General features: G+C 35.3%; 1 long non-coding RNA gene across 1 annotated transcript in view; it reads right to left on the reverse strand.

Moving 5' to 3' along the window:
* Positions 1-18,262, reverse strand: part of LOC309847114 — a 234,207-nt gene that overhangs the window by 110,541 nt on the left and 105,404 nt on the right. Inside the window, exon 3 of the long non-coding RNA XR_014302326.1 lies at positions 11,261-11,413. This is a non-coding gene — a long non-coding RNA (uncharacterized lncRNA). The remainder of the gene's footprint in view (positions 1-11,260; positions 11,414-18,262) is intronic.

Here is an 18,262-nt window from a genome sequence, read left to right on the forward strand (position 1 = left end):
TACATTCTCAAGACTAACCAGGATACAGACTGTTCTGTATCAACCTATGTTTATATATGACTAATTAGATCATACTTTCCCTTGATAAAACATACCTCATAACCTTATACAGTCATATTTCTTGGGCACTACTGCTCACAATAAAGCCACACATGCATGTTATAACTTAACAAAGTAATTTTTATCTCAGAGAGTAGGTAATTGAGAGGTGTAATATAAAAGCATTTGGTATTTTAAAAATTTTATAAATGCACATGATACACACACTTTCTTACAGTCGATAGGCAGATGATGGATGATGATGATGATGATATATGTAGGGAGATAGAAAACCCAAAGGGCCCTAGCTTGGATTCCCCAGGATACAGATCCTGATATGGCTATAAGTATGAAGGATGATTATCAGGGAGTACCTCTGGATCAAGACCTGGGGAAAGAAAAGGAAGGGAGCAAGTATCAACCAGGTAGAGAAGACCTGGGATGCAGATCCACGGAAAGCTCCATGTGGCCATACCCCAGGACTGGAATAACTATTGAGAGCTATCCCAAGCCGCCCCAAGAAACTTTCATAGAGCCAGGTTTGATGAGTCACTGGATACATACTCTGGAAGGAGGTGGGACCATGGGCAAGTCAGGTTTCTAAAACTGAGGCACTCCTACAGATGGGCTAAGGACCTTCTTTTTTTAGTAGCACTCTCAGTTCCTAGATAAATAAATAAATATTTTATCCTAAAGGGAAATCTGTGTGCCATATCACAGTATTCACCACACAAAGGTATAGCAACTCTATAATATACAAAAATAAGAAACACAGCTATATATATTAAATATGTATTATATTAAATATGTACATATTATATACTAAATGTGTACACACATATATATGTGTGTGTATACTAAAACCATGCATGGTGACAAATGTTTCAATATTTTATCTTCTTAGAAATAATCCAAAATTCAGGACACCTCAGTGGCACAGTCCCTGAGCTTCCAACACTTGGTTTTGGCTTGGGTTCTGATCTCCGGATTGTGGGATTGAGCCCCTTGTTGGGCTCTGCACTCAGTGCAGAATCTGCTTTAGATTCCCTCTTCCTCTCCCTTTTCCTCTTCCCCTTCCACTCGTGATCTCTCTTTCTTTTTCTCTTTCTCTCAAATAAATAAATCTTAAAATAAATAAATTATCCCCAATTCAAAGATTATCAATTTAATGTAAATTCAACATTTTAAAATTAACTACAAACCAGACTGCTGCAAGATGGTAGCACAGGAAACTCTTATCTCCTCCCACAGACACACCGCATCCACAGCTACAAATGAATCATTTCTTTCTGAAAAAGATTCGAGAACTAGATGAAATGTTCTCTACAACAAAGGATAAAAAAGATCACATCAAGCCGGGTGGGAGAGGCAGACACACAGTTTCACCAAAAATCCCACTCTTAGTGCTGTGACCCACAACAGAGAATGATCTCACCAGCCTGACACTTCTCTCACAGGAAGGGCTGGTACCTTGTACCAGGCACCCCAACCTTTGGGATCTGGCCAGAGAGACAAGCCCTCAAAACTCTGGCTTACAAAACCAGTGGGGCTGACATCCAAGAGACCCAAAGTGGTATAAGAAACTGAGATTCCCTTTTGAAAGAGTGCATGTGTGGTCTCACTTACTCTAAGACCCAGTGGAAAAAACAGTTTGAAAAGTGCCTAGAAGAAGGAGATTCATTAGCTAATCTAAAAGCATCTCCTGGAGAAATAGGAGACAGGTAAAACTCTCCCTAAAGACGGAGGTTCAGGTAGGTCCCACTTTTGCACTCTCCACCTACCCTAATTACCTTGCTAAGACCAGAATGGGTGAGCAGTGATGGCAGTATCCAGCTGTTAGCTGAAGCCAGAGAGCATGGATCCCTGCAGCACTACCTTACTCCCTGAATTGGGCTGGCAAGTATGAGTGGTCACGGTATTCTCATTCTCCCTCTCCCAGGTTAAAGCCAGTGCACATTCATAGACAAGGTACTCTCTCACTGAGTTCTGGAAGCCCACCAGTATGCACAATCAAGATACTTTCCCGCTGCCTTTCTGAAACTGGTGAACATGCGCTACTTCCTATACCTTTCAGTTGCCCAACTAAAGCCAGTGGGTGTGCACAATCCACACAGGGTGTGCCCTTTGATCATCTGACACTGGATGCCAAGGAGCCTGGTGTTCCTGATCGCCATGGGAATGTAATAATTAGTAGGACAGTTCTTGGCAGGCCAGCCCCCCAAGGCACTGCACAGAGGGCAGACTGAAACACGACTTTTGTCTTCCTGTGAAAAAAAGCCTATTCACTGAGCGTGGGGTCAGTCTTAAGATGTCCCACACATCCAGCAGAGCACAACATGCTTCCAGGGAATGTAAGCAGGGAGACATCATCCTTATGTACCATCTTGGCCTCACTAAAGCTCAGCAAGACTTCCAGAAAGGAGTTTATACACTTATCTGGAGGTCTTATTTTTTGCAACTATCATCCAGGGACACCTCCAAAACTGTTGATCTGGAGGATTATGACTACAGATATATATATTTACATACTTTAAAAACTACTGCCTGAGGATCTGGCTTCCAATAAGCCTGAAATAGGTACTAAATGAAATTTATGCCCTTGAAACACTGACAGATCTTAGCACATCCTCAACAATGGGGACATATCAAGAATAAATAAGACTGTTTAGACAATCAGAAAGATTCAAGAGACAATAAGGAGCTAGGACAGGTTGAAAGTTCATCACCTACCCAAAGCCATTCCTTCAAGACTCAGGGAAGTGACTTTCACCTAATGATGCATAGACATGTACAGACTGTTAAGCCAAGTGAGGAAATAGAGAAGCATGTTCCAAATGAAAGAATAAAGACAAAACCTCAGAAAAAGACCTTAATAATATAGAGATAAGTAATCTACCTGAAAAAGAACTCAAAGTAATGGTCATAAAGATGCCCATTGAACTTAAAAAAAAAGAATGAACACAGTGAGAACTTCAACAAAGAGACAGAAAATATAAAAAAATACCAAACAGAAGTCACAGAGCTGAAGAGTAAAGTAATGGAACTAAAAAATATACTGCCTGACTGACTGCTATGGTCCTGGGGACTCAATAAAAAGTTCACTTTAATTGGTTGGAGCAGTTTAAAAAAGTATAACTTTATATCTGATAGAATTAGAAAAAGAAAAACATGCTCCAATGTTATTAGAAGGAAGAAAAGAATAAAGAACAGAATAGAAATAAATTAAATAGAGACTAAAAAGACAATAGAGAAGATCAATGAAGTGAAGAGATGGTTCTTTGGAGGGATAAATAAAATTGACAAATCTTTAGCTAGACTCAATAACAACAAAAGAGCATAGGTTTAAATAAATAAAATGACAAATGAAAGAAAGTTAACAACTCATACCACAGAAATACAAAGAATCATAAGAGATAACTATGAACAATTATATGCCAAAAACCTAGAGGAAATGGATAATTCCTAAAAACTTAAAATCTTCTAAGACTAAATTATGAAGAAATAGAAAATCTGAGTAGACCAATTACTTGTAAGAAGATTTAATCAGTAATCAAAACCTCCCAATAACAAAAGTTCAGAACCATATCCTCACTGGTGAATTCTACCAAACATTCAAAGATTTAATACCTATCCTTCTCAAACTCTTCCAAAATACTGAAGAAGAAGGAATGCTTCCAAACTCACTATTTGAGGCCAAAATACCTTGGTATCAAAACCAGAGAAGGACACCACACACACACACACACACACACACACACACACACACACACACACAATAATGGGCCAATACTCCTAATGGACTAGGTGCAAAAATATTCAACAAAATTTTAGCGTACTAAATTCAACAGTACATTAAAGAAATTATATACCATAATCAATTGGGATTTATTCCAGGGATACAAAGATGAATCACCATTTTTGAAAGTCCTAGTTGGAGCAATTAGTCAAGAAAAAAAAAAGAAAATATAAGGTATCTAGATTGAAAAGGAAGAAGTAGAACTGTTACTATTTGCACGATTTCATATACAGAAACCCTACAAACATCACCAAAAAAACCTATTAGAACTAATAATCAAATCTATATACTAACAATGAACTCTTAGAAAGAGAAATTAACAATCACATTTACAACTGCATCAAAATGAATAAAATACTATAAATAAATTTAACCAAAGAGATGAAATATCTGTACACTAAAAACTGTAAGACATTGACTGATAAAATAAACCAAAGAAGACAAATAAATGGAAAGATATTCTGTGCTCATGGACTAGAGGAATTAATATTGCTAAAATGTCCATAGTATCAAAGCAATCTACAGATTCAGTACAATCCCATCAATATTCCAATGGTATTTTTCATAGAAATAGAACAAATAATTCTAAATTAAATAATAATTTATTTATTACTTAATAAAATTTAATAATTTAATTATTATAAACATAATTCTAAAATGTATAGAGAACCACAAAAGACCTCAAATAGCCAAAATAATCTTGAGAAAAAAAGAACAATGTCAGAGGTATTACACTGCCTGATTTCAAGCTATACTACAAAGCTATCATAATCTAAACAGTATGATACTGGCATAAACACACACACACATAGATCAATGGAATAGAATAAAGAGCCCAGAAATAAACCCACACATATATAGTCAGTGAAGTAACAAGAAAGGAGGCAAGAATATACAATGGGGAAAGGACAGTCTCTAATAAATACTATTGGGAAAACTGGAGAGCTACATGCAAAAGAATAGAAGCAGGCCAATGTTTTGGACCATATACAAAAATCTCAAAATGGATTAAAAGCATGAAAGACCTGAATCCATAAACTCCTAGAAGAAAGTGCAGGTGGTAAGCTTTTTGATATCAGTCTTGGTGTTTTTTTTTTTTTTTTTTTTTTTTTTATCTGACTCCAAAGGCAAAGGAAACAAAAGAAAAAAAAGTGCTATGTCAAAAAAAAAAAAAGCTTCTGTACAGCAAAAAAAAAAAAAAAAAAAAGGTGAGAAATAACAAGTATTGGCAAGGATATGAAGGAAAAGAACTGCTGGTTGGTACAGCAGTACCACTGTTGGTGGTAATGTAAATTGGCACACCCACTATGGAAAACAGCATAGAGGTTCTTCAAAAATTTTTTAAATAGAAGTCTCATGACCCAGCAATCATACCTAGAGTATCTACCTGAAAAAATGAAAACATTAATTTGAAAAGAAATATGCACCCCTATGTTCATTGCAGCATTATGTACAATAGCCAAGATATGGAAGCAAACTAAGTATCTATCAACAGATGAATGGATAATGAAGATGTGAGATAAATATATATATATATATATAGAGAGAGAGAGAGAGAGAGAATGGAATACAACTGAGCCATTAAAAAGATGGAAATCTTGCAATTGTGACAACATGGGTGGACTCTGAAGATATTATGCTATGTGAAATAAATCAGAGAATGACAAATAGCACAGGATTTCACTCACATGTGGATTCTAAAAAAAAAAAAACAAACAATACAAAATGGAACCTAGACTCAGATGCAGAGAACAGACTAGTGGTTGCCAAAGGGACAGAAATTGGGGGAGGTGGCAAAAGGGTGAAAAAAGTGGAACAAGTACAAACTGCCAGTAATAAAATCAAGAACTCATGGGAATGTAATGTATAGCATTAGGAATATAGTCAATATTGTATTAACTTTGTATGGTGACAGATGGTAACCAGACATATTATGGTGATCATTCACAGTGTATATGAATCTCAAATCACTATGCTGTAACCTGAAACTAATATAATACTGTATGTCAATTATTCATCAATTAAAATAAATAAATTTAACTAAATATCCTAAAAATTCTACTTCAGCTCTCTCATGCAGATAATTACTATCAACATAAAAATTATCAAAATTATTTTTTAATTTAATAGAATACATTTTTTTAAATCCTTAAATTTTCTGGGAATGATGTTATTTATCTGCTTAGTATACCAGAAGTTTAGAAAGCATATAAGAAGAATATTCAAACTTGGGAATTTTTAAAAAAATTCAAACAGATAAATCCAGAGAAAAGACATAGCTGTTTTTAAACCTAAATTCAAACAGGGTGCCTGAGTGGCTTGGTCGGTTAAGTGTCTGCTTTCAGTTCATCTCATGATCTCAGAGTCTGGGCATCAAGCCCTCCATGGGGGTCCCTGCTCAATGGGGAGTCAGCTTCTCTCTCTCTCTCTGCCCCTCCCCACATTTCATGCTCTCTTTCTCTCTCAAATAAATAAAATCTTTTTTAAAAATTGTTACACTAGTCTGAACTGTCCAAGAATTCTCTTTAATTATGGAAACTGGTATTCTTATGTTTGCTGTTGTTTTAAGCACATTTAAGCTGGCAATCCCTATGAAAAGTAGGTGGCTGTAGTTTTTTGGGGGTTTTGTTTTTATGCTGCCATATCTAAAGTATTAGTATTGTTTAGTTTCTTTTTATGTTCTAGGGATTTTTACTTAGACTTAGGCAAAACTTATTAGCTTCCAAAACCCAAACAAAACAGAGCTTATTTTAAGAGACTTTATATCTAACTTATTTATTTCTCCAGAGGTAAGAAAATATATTTTTTAAGATTTTATTTATTTGACAGAGAGAGAGAGAGATCACAAGTAGGCCTAGAGGTAGGCAGGAAGAGAGGAGGGAAGAGAGCTCCCCGCTGAGCACAGAGCCCGATGTGGGGCTCAATCCCAGACCCTGAGATCATGACCTGAGCTGAACGCAGAGGCTTAACTCACTGAGCCACCCAGGCACCCCGTGGTAAGAAAATGTTTCAAACATAAAATGAGGGTCATAGGTTTTACGAACACATAGACACACAGCTTGTAGCTTTAGTCATGGGCTAAAATAAACACTGAGAACAAAAACTAACATATCTAAATCTCAAAAAGAAATCTTAACCTCTGAAGTTGAAAGTTGATGTATTCTTGAATAAACAAGCAAGCCAACAAACAAAATTTTCTGTCATCTCTCACCCAACAGAACAGGTCTCTACCTGAAAAAGATCATCAAGTAGGCCACAACACCAAATTCATAAATCTTACTAGGAAAATAAGAATAACTTCTGAGACGTATGAGAACCAAAACAAGGGGAAAAAAACAAAGGCATAGAATTAGGGGATAAGAGAAACAAAGAGTAGGTGAAGGCAAAGTTCTATTGCCACTTGGGATTTGATTCAGAAGCAAAGAAAAGATGTTTATTTTCAGGTTACTCAGGTTGGTTCTGAAAAGTACATTTACTTGAACATTTTGGTGAAACCTCCAAAGCAGTCAAAATAAAATTTTCAAAATTTAAAAAACTGAATTTGAAAGAACTTGTGAAAAGATCTGTTTAGCTCATTGATGAAGGAACCCAGAGGACTGTAAAGTTGATTCATAACAGACATATGCTGATGTATCGTGGATTCAGTTCCTGACCACCACAATAAAGCAAATATCATAATAAAGTGAGTCAAATCAATTTTTAGGTTTCCCAGTGTATATAAAAGTTATGTTTACACTATATTGTATATAGTGTATATGTTATAGTATATTGTGTGGTCTATTAAGTATGCTATAGCATTATGTCTTAAAACAAACAAACAAAAAACTAATGTCAGGGCATGTGGGTGGCTCAGTCTGTTTAGCATCAGACTCTTGATTTCAGTTTAGGTCATAATCTCATGGTTGTGGGATTGAGCCTCATATCGGGTTCCACACTCATCAGGGGGTTTTCTTGAGTCTTTCTCTCCTCTCCCTCTCTTCCTGTCCCTTCCTCCCCTCGTGTGCTCTCTCTTCAAATAAATATATCTTTTAAAATATTTAAAAAGCCCAATGTGTATACCTTAATTAAAAAACACTTTATTGCTAAAAATTGCTAGCCATCATCTGAGTTTTTTCAGTAAACCATAATCACTGATGACAGATAATCGTAACAAACATAATAGTAAGAAAATAGTTTGAAATACTATGAGAATTACCAAAATGTGACAGAGACACAAAGTGAGTAAATGTTAGAAAAAAAATGGTACAGGGGCGCCTGGGTGGCTCAGCCAGTTAAGTGTCTGCCTTTAGCTCAGGTCATGATCTCAGGGTCCTGGGATAGAACCGTGCACTGGGCTCTCTATTCAGCAGAGAATCTGCTTTTCCCTTTTCCTCTGTGAGTGTGTGCGTTCTCTCACTCTCTCCCTTCCTCTTTCAAATAAATAAATAAAATCTTTAAAAAAAAAAAAAAAAGAAAAGAAAGAATGATGCAGATAGACTCATGGTTGCCACAAACCTGGAATTTGTAAAAATACAGTATCTACAAAGTACAATAAAGCCCATAAAACAAGATCTGCCCATAATGTTATTTGTAAGATATTTTAAATGATACCAAAACCCATATATCCTCCCAAGGGGAAGTATTCTGGCTTTGCCATGTTCAGCTTCAGGGCAGGATGGTCTACCTCTGTGGCCATCTCATCAAAAGCTGGACTGGCTCAGAGACTGACCGCCTTCTGCCATCTGGATGCCACAGGCCATTCTACTCTGTCTACTCTCTTCCAAACTGAGCTGTCTTTCTGGCTTACTCAAGTAATTCCTAAAAAGCCTATCACTGTTTTTGTTAGTATTTTAGTTACAAATTTTTATTTTAATCAACTCTAATTTTCTCAAAATGCACATTCTTCTCTTTTGCAGAATATGTAAATTTCCAGGAATGCATGTCATGTGCTATGGCAGAAACACTTAATTAGAAGCAAAATGGCTGAACTGAACCTCTGATGGGCTAAGACAAAAATTTATTCAAATTTTATTCAAAAGTTACTCTTGAAAGAACCAAGAATCCATGAGTCTCTTTTATCTGGCGTCTACTTTGATGAAAAATCACCTATGCCTGCTGACTTGTCTTTCCTCCATCAGTCTTATTCTGACAAATCAGAGCAACACTTGGGCAGCTACAAAGGAGAACAAATACTGAAGCAAGGAGTATTTTCAGGCTTTTCCCTCTGTTTGTTGTTTAGGAAATTATACCCCAGTAAATAATAAAGTACTCTATAAGTTACTCTAAAAAATTTTCTGATTTAAAGTTTCTGACATGGCATGATATGGCTGATTGTACCAATGAACTTTTTCTCCCCTTAAGTCAAGGAAAACTGCACAACAATAATTACCTAATTAAGATTTGCATAATTATGATTACTAAATTCCAAGAAAACCATTGTAGTAACAGTATAACAACTTTTCTAAGGCCAATTAAGTTGTGTTTCCTTTCTGCTTTAATTTATTTTAATCTAAAAGAGCAATAAACAGGGTATGTCTAGTTGATGATTTAATTAACTGCAGTATATTAACTTAGAAATTGTTATGATGCTGAATACTTCAGTGCTCTTCAAGCCTGGAAGCTTTATCTCTTTTTCCTTTAAAGGGTTAGGATTTTCACCATTTTCAAAAGTAAGTATATATACCCCAAATTAAGATCAACACACAACAAAACTTCATGATTCAGAGGTGTTTGTTGTATAACTGAGAAAGGGAAAGAAAAGGGCAACATCACTTTTAGTAGAATAGAAAGGATTATTTTAATGTCTTTGAAAGTCATACTGGAAAAGCACCAGTGAAAAACTAAAACTGCATTTACTTTCTGAAATGGGCAGAAGTGTTCAAGGACATAGGAAACGGAATCAGAAAACGTATCAGATCGATTTTATTTAAGGTCTTCAATTCATGTGGTTAGAAAACATCACTAAGACTATTCTTGAAGAGAAGGACAAGAGAAAAAGGATGTTAAAATTTCACAGAGCAAAATCAAAGGTATCCAACACAATTGGAAAAGGGGGGCAAACCCCAGAGAAATATCAAGCTAGAGTGGTCCAATTATAATGATAAAAATCTGAAAACATTTTCTTGTTCTTTTTCTATGATCTTAGGTTAAGGAATGTGTTTCATAGATGCCAAACATGTGATCATATAACCACTCATGTTTAACAACAGCAACAGTCTGAGAAACTCAGTATCCCCAACTACCCTTTTCTCAGTTGAATCATCAGTCCTTCTCAATTTTCTGATCACAATTAAATAGGCAACTCATTCATCCATCTTTTACATCTTTCTTAATTTACCAGTTCATTCTCTTTTAAGAGATAAAGAGACATAAGTCTTGATTTCCTTTCACTTTAAGAATTTTTGACCCCAATGTGGTGAGGCATTCAGTTAAAAAACCACCACCAAAATTTCCTATTCAAAAGAATTGCATTTACTTTCTTTGGAACCATCAATGTTTAACATTTCGTGAGGGTGATGGGTTCACACAGTTTTACAAAGCTGTCATCTATGACATTTTAAAGAGATTTGTCCTGAGCATTTCAATCTACGAAAAAACTTTGATATTTAACTAAAATATCATCAGATGGGGCCTGCTTTCATGTTTTTATCATTTTTAACACCTACGACATCTCTAAGCATTTATTTTCTATTTACTATCCTTCCAGATAAGTAATTCTTTTTAGTCCCCCATCCAACACCTGTTTATATGTACAATTATCACAGACCCAGGTATTCCAGATTTTGAAGCAGAGCCATAGGGGTTATATGCATTTGCTAATACAGGCTAACACTAATTTTACCTTTTTCTCACAACTGTTAAAAACAAACATGTGAGAACTAATGCCCAGGGATTATCATCACTGGAATCTAGCAAATGTTTTCTGCCTCTCAGAGAAACCCCACCCCCATTTCTTCTCTGCTTGCTATTCTGACTCAGAATATGTCAGAAAAATGCAATACCTACTAAAATGGGCACTAGTCATCTTCACTGATTGCCTATGCAGAAACCTCTTTTGCAGATGAGTACACTGATTTTTAGAAATATAAACGACTTGCTCAAGATCGGTAATACAGATTTTGATTAAAACTAAAATGTATTTTCCTCTATACCACTAAGTTGGTCTTTATTATTTCTTTTATTTTAAAGAGCCTTGGTATCCTGGATTTCTTTCTACAGCTCCTTCTTACTTTCATCTACAGTTACTTCGTGTTATCCTTGATCTTCTCCAAGTTGAAAAACTCTAGCTTGAGTATTTATAAATCAAATGTGAAAATTAAATACTTTTCATCTACCATGAAGTAGTATTACTAAGAACATACTTAATATATATGAAGTATTTTTTAAATGACCAAATAATAAAAGACCCGATGTTAAATTATGTGATAAAAAGCCAGTAACTCACACCTTTTTTTGCCTTCTTCATGTTTACTTTCAAAGGTTGTCTTGTTCAGGGAAGAAGTTCTAAGTGTTTACTGTAAGGCTCCTCTTCCTTAATGCTACCTCTTGTTTGTCAGGACCTCTCCCCTTTCTTTCTTGCCTCAAGGAAACAATCTTACTCTGTGACAAAATAGAAAAAAAAATCCATGATTAGAGAAAGCAATTGAATAAATTGTCTGCAAAATACTTACAGAGTTTTAGGAATGATTACTGTTTTTGAACGGTTTTAATATTGGAGCATATTTCTTGTAGTTTCTTGTTTTAGTTAGAAGAATTTAATATCTTCTCATCCAAATCAAAAACTTCAAATCAAAGGAAATGGGGCACCAAAAAACACAGATGTTCAGAGCTTAGCAGTTTTAACATACAGACTATTTCCAGACAATTTAAAACTCTTGTATTTAGTTCAGAAAACTCAAAAGTCCAATTTAAAATGTGTTTAAGATTTAAAGAAGAAGGATACTACTGAATGAAGAATCAAAGTTTGAACCTAATCCTTTAATAATTATTGTCATTAAACAATCTGGCATTTTGTTTAAATAGCCCTAATTTTATGGTATTTGGTCAAGATTAAGTTCTGTGTTTCATTCCCAGTTTGCAGATAATCACAATGACAGAGTCAGCAATTGAATATATTTGTCAAATTTGAAAACGATGTGGGATTTTGTTTACTTAAGCAATTATATTAGAGTAAATATTCTTTTTTTAAATTTTTTTTTTATAAACATATAATGTATTTTTATCCCCAGGGGTACAGGTCTGTGAATCGCCAAGTTTACACACTTCACAGCATAGAGTAAACATTCTTAATCCAATTTTATTAAAGATTCTTGACAAAGGCAATAAGCATTTCAAACTATTAATGTTAACTACTAATGTTGAAAAATATCTATTAACTATTAATGTTAATTAACTATTAATGTTGAAAAATATCAAAAATATCCATCAATGATATGCTTGAATTAACACTTTGCCTCTTAGATAGCTCTTAGATAACATATTAATTCAAACATATTATTGATGGACATTAATGATTATCTTGATTCTTTTTCTCTCCCCCTCTCTGGTTCAGAAAGCATGAAATTGTAAGGGCCTATTTAGCCAGAGCGATTCCATCTTGGCTTAAACAGTGATTTTGTTGTTTATGCAGTAAAACTTAAACTGACCCTGCCCCCCCTCAGGGAACTTACTTAAAAGCAACTCCAGGAAACCAGTCCCAGGTAACAAAGCCAAATTACAAAGGCAGGTCAGGCCAGGTGGAGACATCCAATCAGTGGGGCACGCATACTGTCTCCCTAGCTACCAAGGAGTATGGGCCCTGCCTTTTGGGTGCCTTTTGGGCACCAATTCTGACCAAGGTGATAGGCCAGTTCAAATATCTACTATAGGGTAAACTGTAATTCAATTGGTCATTTATGTGTGATCTAGCATGACTGTGCAGCTTTCTCTGTGTGTTACAATCTCATTGGCCACCTGTGTGTGGCCAGGCCCAACCACATGGCCTTTGCCCTTAAAAGCTAGTCAGAGACAGCCCGGACTGGTCAGTTTGATTTTCAATGCTTGGAGCGAAATAAAGCTTTTGCTTGACCTTCGATTAGTATCAGTCTCGCTCCTTTGATCATGGACCCATTATTGGGGGACCTTCCAAAATCTTCCACCTGTAGGATGTTTCTATTTTTCAAATAAAATAAAAAAAAAATGAAAACCCTTCACACCCAGTTGGTATTCATAAAATATTATGATTTCTTATTTCTTCTTTCATCAGATAATTAATGAATACCTACTATATGAAGTCTGTGCCTATCCTCACAAGGTTTACAGTCCAGGGCTGGTGGGCAATTATAAAAAGTCATGAGGGTAATTTGAAACAAAGTGCATAGAGTGGTATAGGAATCTTTAAGAAGATACATCTATTCTTTGACCTTAACTTCTGGCCAAAAATGGTTTCCTGGAGGAGCTGGAAATCTGAAAAACGAATAGCAGTTAGCCACATAACAAGTGAAACAAAAATCTTCTAGATAGAAGAAATAGCATAAATAGCATATATGAGGGTCAGGAGAATAGATGATAGAGATGAAGACAGAAATGGAGAAGGAGATAGACAGAGAGGGGACATCATTAGGGCATCTCAGGATTTAAAAAAAAAAGAGAGAGAGAGAGAGAGAGAGAGAGAGAGAGAGAGATAAGACTAGAGAGGCCTCAATGTATGAGAGACTTCACACAAAGTTGTGCCAGTGGTTTCACCTTTATTCTAACACGAACAAAGTCACTGGAGGCTTTTAAAAAATAGGAATGTGACAGGATTAGATTTGTGGTTTACAAATGAGGACTACAGCTGCTTAGGTGACTATTAGTCTGGCTGTAATGTAGAGAATGAATTAAAAGGAAACAAACCTGGAGATAAGACCATTTGGGGGTCTGCTGCCAAAACCTAAGAAAAAGACAAAGTGACCTAGATTGGGGAATGGCTGCCCATATGGAGAGACATTTATAGAAATTTAATGTGATTTATGGATTCAATAATTTGGGGAAGTGAAGAAGGATGGAAGAATCAAGGATTAGTCCTCTTAGGCAAAGGGTGCTTAGTGGTGTCATTAATTGAATGGTACAAAATGGTGCACCTCTGATGGTGCAAAAGTGATTTCAGTTCGGGATATGCTGTATTTGTATATGTCTTTAGGTCATTTGTGTGAAAATTCAATATCAGAGTTAGAACTATGATTGAGATCTTTAGAATTCACATAGAGAATGAGCTCAGTTGCCCAGGAGGAAAAAAGGATGAGAAAAGAACCTGAGAAGCTCGAATAATTAAGGGAAGAGAAGAAAATAAAAGCCTGAAAATAAAATTGAGAAGAAATAGCCAGCTATTTAAGAAATATAAAACAGAGTGGTATAGTGTCACAGAATCTAAGGAAAGTTGGTGTAGTAGTTACTAGGCAAAATAATGGTCCTGGAAAATGTCCAGGAATGAAACCTTAGCAACTATGAAGGTGTCTTACATGGCAAGGGACTTTGCAAATATGATTAAAGATCCTGAGATTGGGGGGGGGGGGGGGCTTTCATTCGTTGTTATTTGGGTAAAGCCAAGGGGATTACATGTGTCCTTATAGCTGGAGTCAGAAAGGTCACAGTCAGAGAAGATGTGAGGATGGGCACAAAGGTGATGGAAAGAGATAAACCAGGAAATGGATTCTCCTCTAGAGAAAACAATGTAGCCCCACCAATCCATTTTAGATGCTAACCTCAAGGATGAAGCATAGTAAGTTTATGTTGCTTTAAGCCACAAATTCTGTGGTAATTTGTTGCATTTACAGCAGCAAAGGCAAAATAATAAATGAACCATGTAAGAGTTGATTTAGCAATACAGAAGTCACTGATGAATTTCAAAAGAGGAGTAAGAGTGAAGTGTTTTACATGATTAAAAAGAAGAATTTTTTTTTTTTTTAAGAAGAAATTTTTTTTTAGATTTTCTTTCATTTTGTCTCTGCTTTGGGTGTTTCTTGGTTGTTAGCTTCATCCTGTCCCAGTCTGGGATATATGAAATAAAAAGAAAATACAAGGAAGTCACCACTGTGTTATTCCTTGCATCTCAAGATTCCTTTCTGGTCTTTCTTCTTCCTCCCTCCTTTAGAGTCTTCTTATGTTTATTTTATATGTAATATCCAGGACTTTTAATTGTACTTAACAGAAGGAATGGGGGAAATATCCCAGATTTTTTTTTATTTATATTTTTTCCTTTATCTATTTCCCCAAATTTCTGCATTGGATATGAATTAGTTGTGTTTCAATTGAATGTGTTTTTATAAATATAAGGCTTAGATAGGCACTTTAACATGTCACAAAGCAATCAACACCCTAAGTAAAATTTATTTTGCATATAATAAAAAAATCTGAAACAAAAATAGACAAATATAATAAATTTCCCCAATCTCATGTAATATTTGCCTCACCAATGACACAACTTTTCATGACATTTTCTAAAATGTATTCTATACAAAATGATTTTGAAAATACTTAACAACCAGTATGGAAGGGACAGAAATGCTTAATAGCAACTGCCCAGCAGTCAGAAAGGAAGAAGGCTGGTACAACATAGCAGGGCATATCAGCCTTAGTTCTATCAAGAAGCTGATAACCCTACAAAAAGGTGTTCCATGGACAACTACCTTTGGGAAAGAATGCATATTTACTATTTCCTCCTCTTGGAAATTCTTGTCAGAAAAAAAAAAAAAATTCTTCACTAAATCCAAACTTTTATTTCATCATGAAATTATTTTCTTATGAAAAGCTTTTTTTTTTTCCTTTTCTGGCAATGTACATTCACAGCCTGTAGAATACATTTTGCAAATGCTCTCACAAGTGCTTTTATGCTTAAACTATTATTCTGCCAAGCCATTTCTTATCCATAGCCTTTCCTACCAGTTGATAGTTATTGCCACTCAAATAGAATTTATTCTGTAAAATGACTTGTTCTATATCCTAGTGTGTTTAAGAAAAGTGACACATCTAAAATTAAATCATATGAGATATTAACACTTCCCTGGACCTCTGGATATATTCATTTGCTAGATGCATATCGACAATAAATAAAAGCAGCATATTAGAAAAAGGTGAAAGGGAGAGCTAAGATCACATATTGATTTCTGCAGTCATCTTTTATCAGTTGATAGGGGCTCTTTTCATTGAGAATTCTGCAGCTGGATCTGGGCTCAGATGGAAACTCGAGTGTACCTGGTGATACTGCCACAGATCACAAGCGAATAAATGAAGATCTGCCTGTCAAATTCTTTTTATGGAATAAGATTAGGTAAGAATTAGATAGCACATTCATCTAATTCATCCTTCATATTTGAAGCAATGTTTTGATTTAAGAAAGAAAACACAGTTTAGGGGTTATCTCAATCCCTTGGCTTTTGGAGCTGAGATGGGAACTTATTCCAGTCAGACAATAAAATCTACACTGTTTTCACTATAGCACATTGCAAAAGTTAAAGAGCTCATGAAACAGTTATCCAAATATGTATAATAAGATGGCTCTAGGGGTAATTACATTGAAAACGTTAAATATATGCAAGTTAAGAAAAAAGTAATATGCAATTTAAACTTATTACTGAACACAACAAATACAATTGATTCTCATCATTTTCCAATTAGTTTTATTATATATCATAAAAATAAGATTAAAAGACTGTTAAAAAAATGTACTTTATATATGGCCCAGACTATATATATTTTTTAAGTGAATCCAAGTGCTTTTATAGAAGTCAAGAAGATATTTCTGTGAACAAAATATGAAAGAGAAACATCAAAGGAAGAGAAGTCCTAAAACTGCAGGCCCTCTTGCTCTGAGTCCAGAAGCAGACAGAAGCGGCTTGGGAATGAAAGTCACCAACTAAGATGGGAAACCTGAATTGCCTTTATTGAGCCAGGACTGGCCTTCCTGGTGCCTGAAAGGTGGCTGAAGACTGCTACAGACAACTGAATGCAGGCATAGCTTCGGTAAATCCACCAACTTGAGAAAGCAGGTTACAGCTTCAAAATCTCAGCCTAAGTCAAGCAACTCATTGGACTTCCTACATGATCTGTGAAACTCTCCTAAAGCCCTGAGAGTGAGAAACTCTAAATTATTAATCTAAGACCCCTATCTGGAAGAGGACCCAGGAGCCACATAGTGGCAGCCATAATACTATTAATCAATAAATAAAAGAACAAAAAAAGAAAAACAATATCTCATTGAAGACAGCGTGCAAAGTAAAGGTCTAAAGTATATGAAGATAAATAATGCTACAAACAACCAAACAAACCAAAGCAAAAAATGTGTATATTATGAAACATGAGTAGGTAAAAATGAAAATACACAAGTCAACATTTTTGAAATTAAGAATGCAGACACTGAAATTAAAAATTAATAAGTCAGATATAATATTTTGAGTTAATAAGTTATTAAATTTGAAGAGAGTGATAGAATATTCACTATGAACATGGGCAGAGGGCTAAAGATATTAGGAAGGATAAAAGGAAGGGAGGGAGGAAGGGAAGGAGGGAGACAGAGAAGAGACTTCAAGCAAAAGGACATCCAATTACCAAGCTGGAATTTTGAAAGTTTACATTAGAAGTGGCATAATAAAATAAAATTTTACCAAAAATAAATAATTACTTACCAAACAACAATAATTGCATTCACAGAATTCTCACCAGCAAAAAATAAGTGTTAGACAATATTGACATCTTCAAAGAGCTGCAGGAATTCTATACTAGTTCAACTATCACATAAGAGTGTGAGGGCTCTATACATGCCAGTGTGGTAGACTGAATTCTCTGAGATGCTCCTATAAAAAATCAACTACATAATATAGATAGCATAGTTCTCATTCATTGTTTCCAAGCAGTGGGAGAACTCTGTTATTCCTCACTCAAACTATGAGTTGAATGTGCAAGAAGTGAAAGGTAAGCAAGTGGAAAAGATGTTATTGCTCCAAGGGCACATCACTTAATACTACTGAATTATACCTTAACCTTTGGGCCAGCAACAAAGTAAAGAAACTAAAGATGAGACGTCTAATTTAAACTAGGGCATCCTAGAAGTCTAATATAGTCCTAGACCTAAGTACCCCTGGACTCTCAACAGAAACAAAAACTGAAGAAAACATTCCCAGATTAAGCCCACAGTATTTCCAGATTAAGGTCATCAAGTTAAGTTTCTAAATACCATCAAGCAAACATGAAGGGAAGACATCATGAATCAGACAACAGAAACGGGGCGGGGGGCGGGGGAACTGAACTCACCAAACTCTTGAGAGTGGAACTGCCAGGTGCAAAATGTAGAATATAAAATGTATGAAGAAATAAAAGATGAATTCATAGGTAGAATGAGCCACAAAAAGTTTTCAGAAATCATTAGGCAATTCTAGAAAAGCAAACAAATGGAAATTCTACATATAAAAAAACTAATTGCAGAAATGAAAAAAC

Source organism: Mustela nivalis, assembly GCF_964662115.1.
Source record: "Mustela nivalis genome assembly, chromosome: 1".
Taxonomy (NCBI): Eukaryota; Metazoa; Chordata; class Mammalia; order Carnivora; family Mustelidae; genus Mustela; species Mustela nivalis.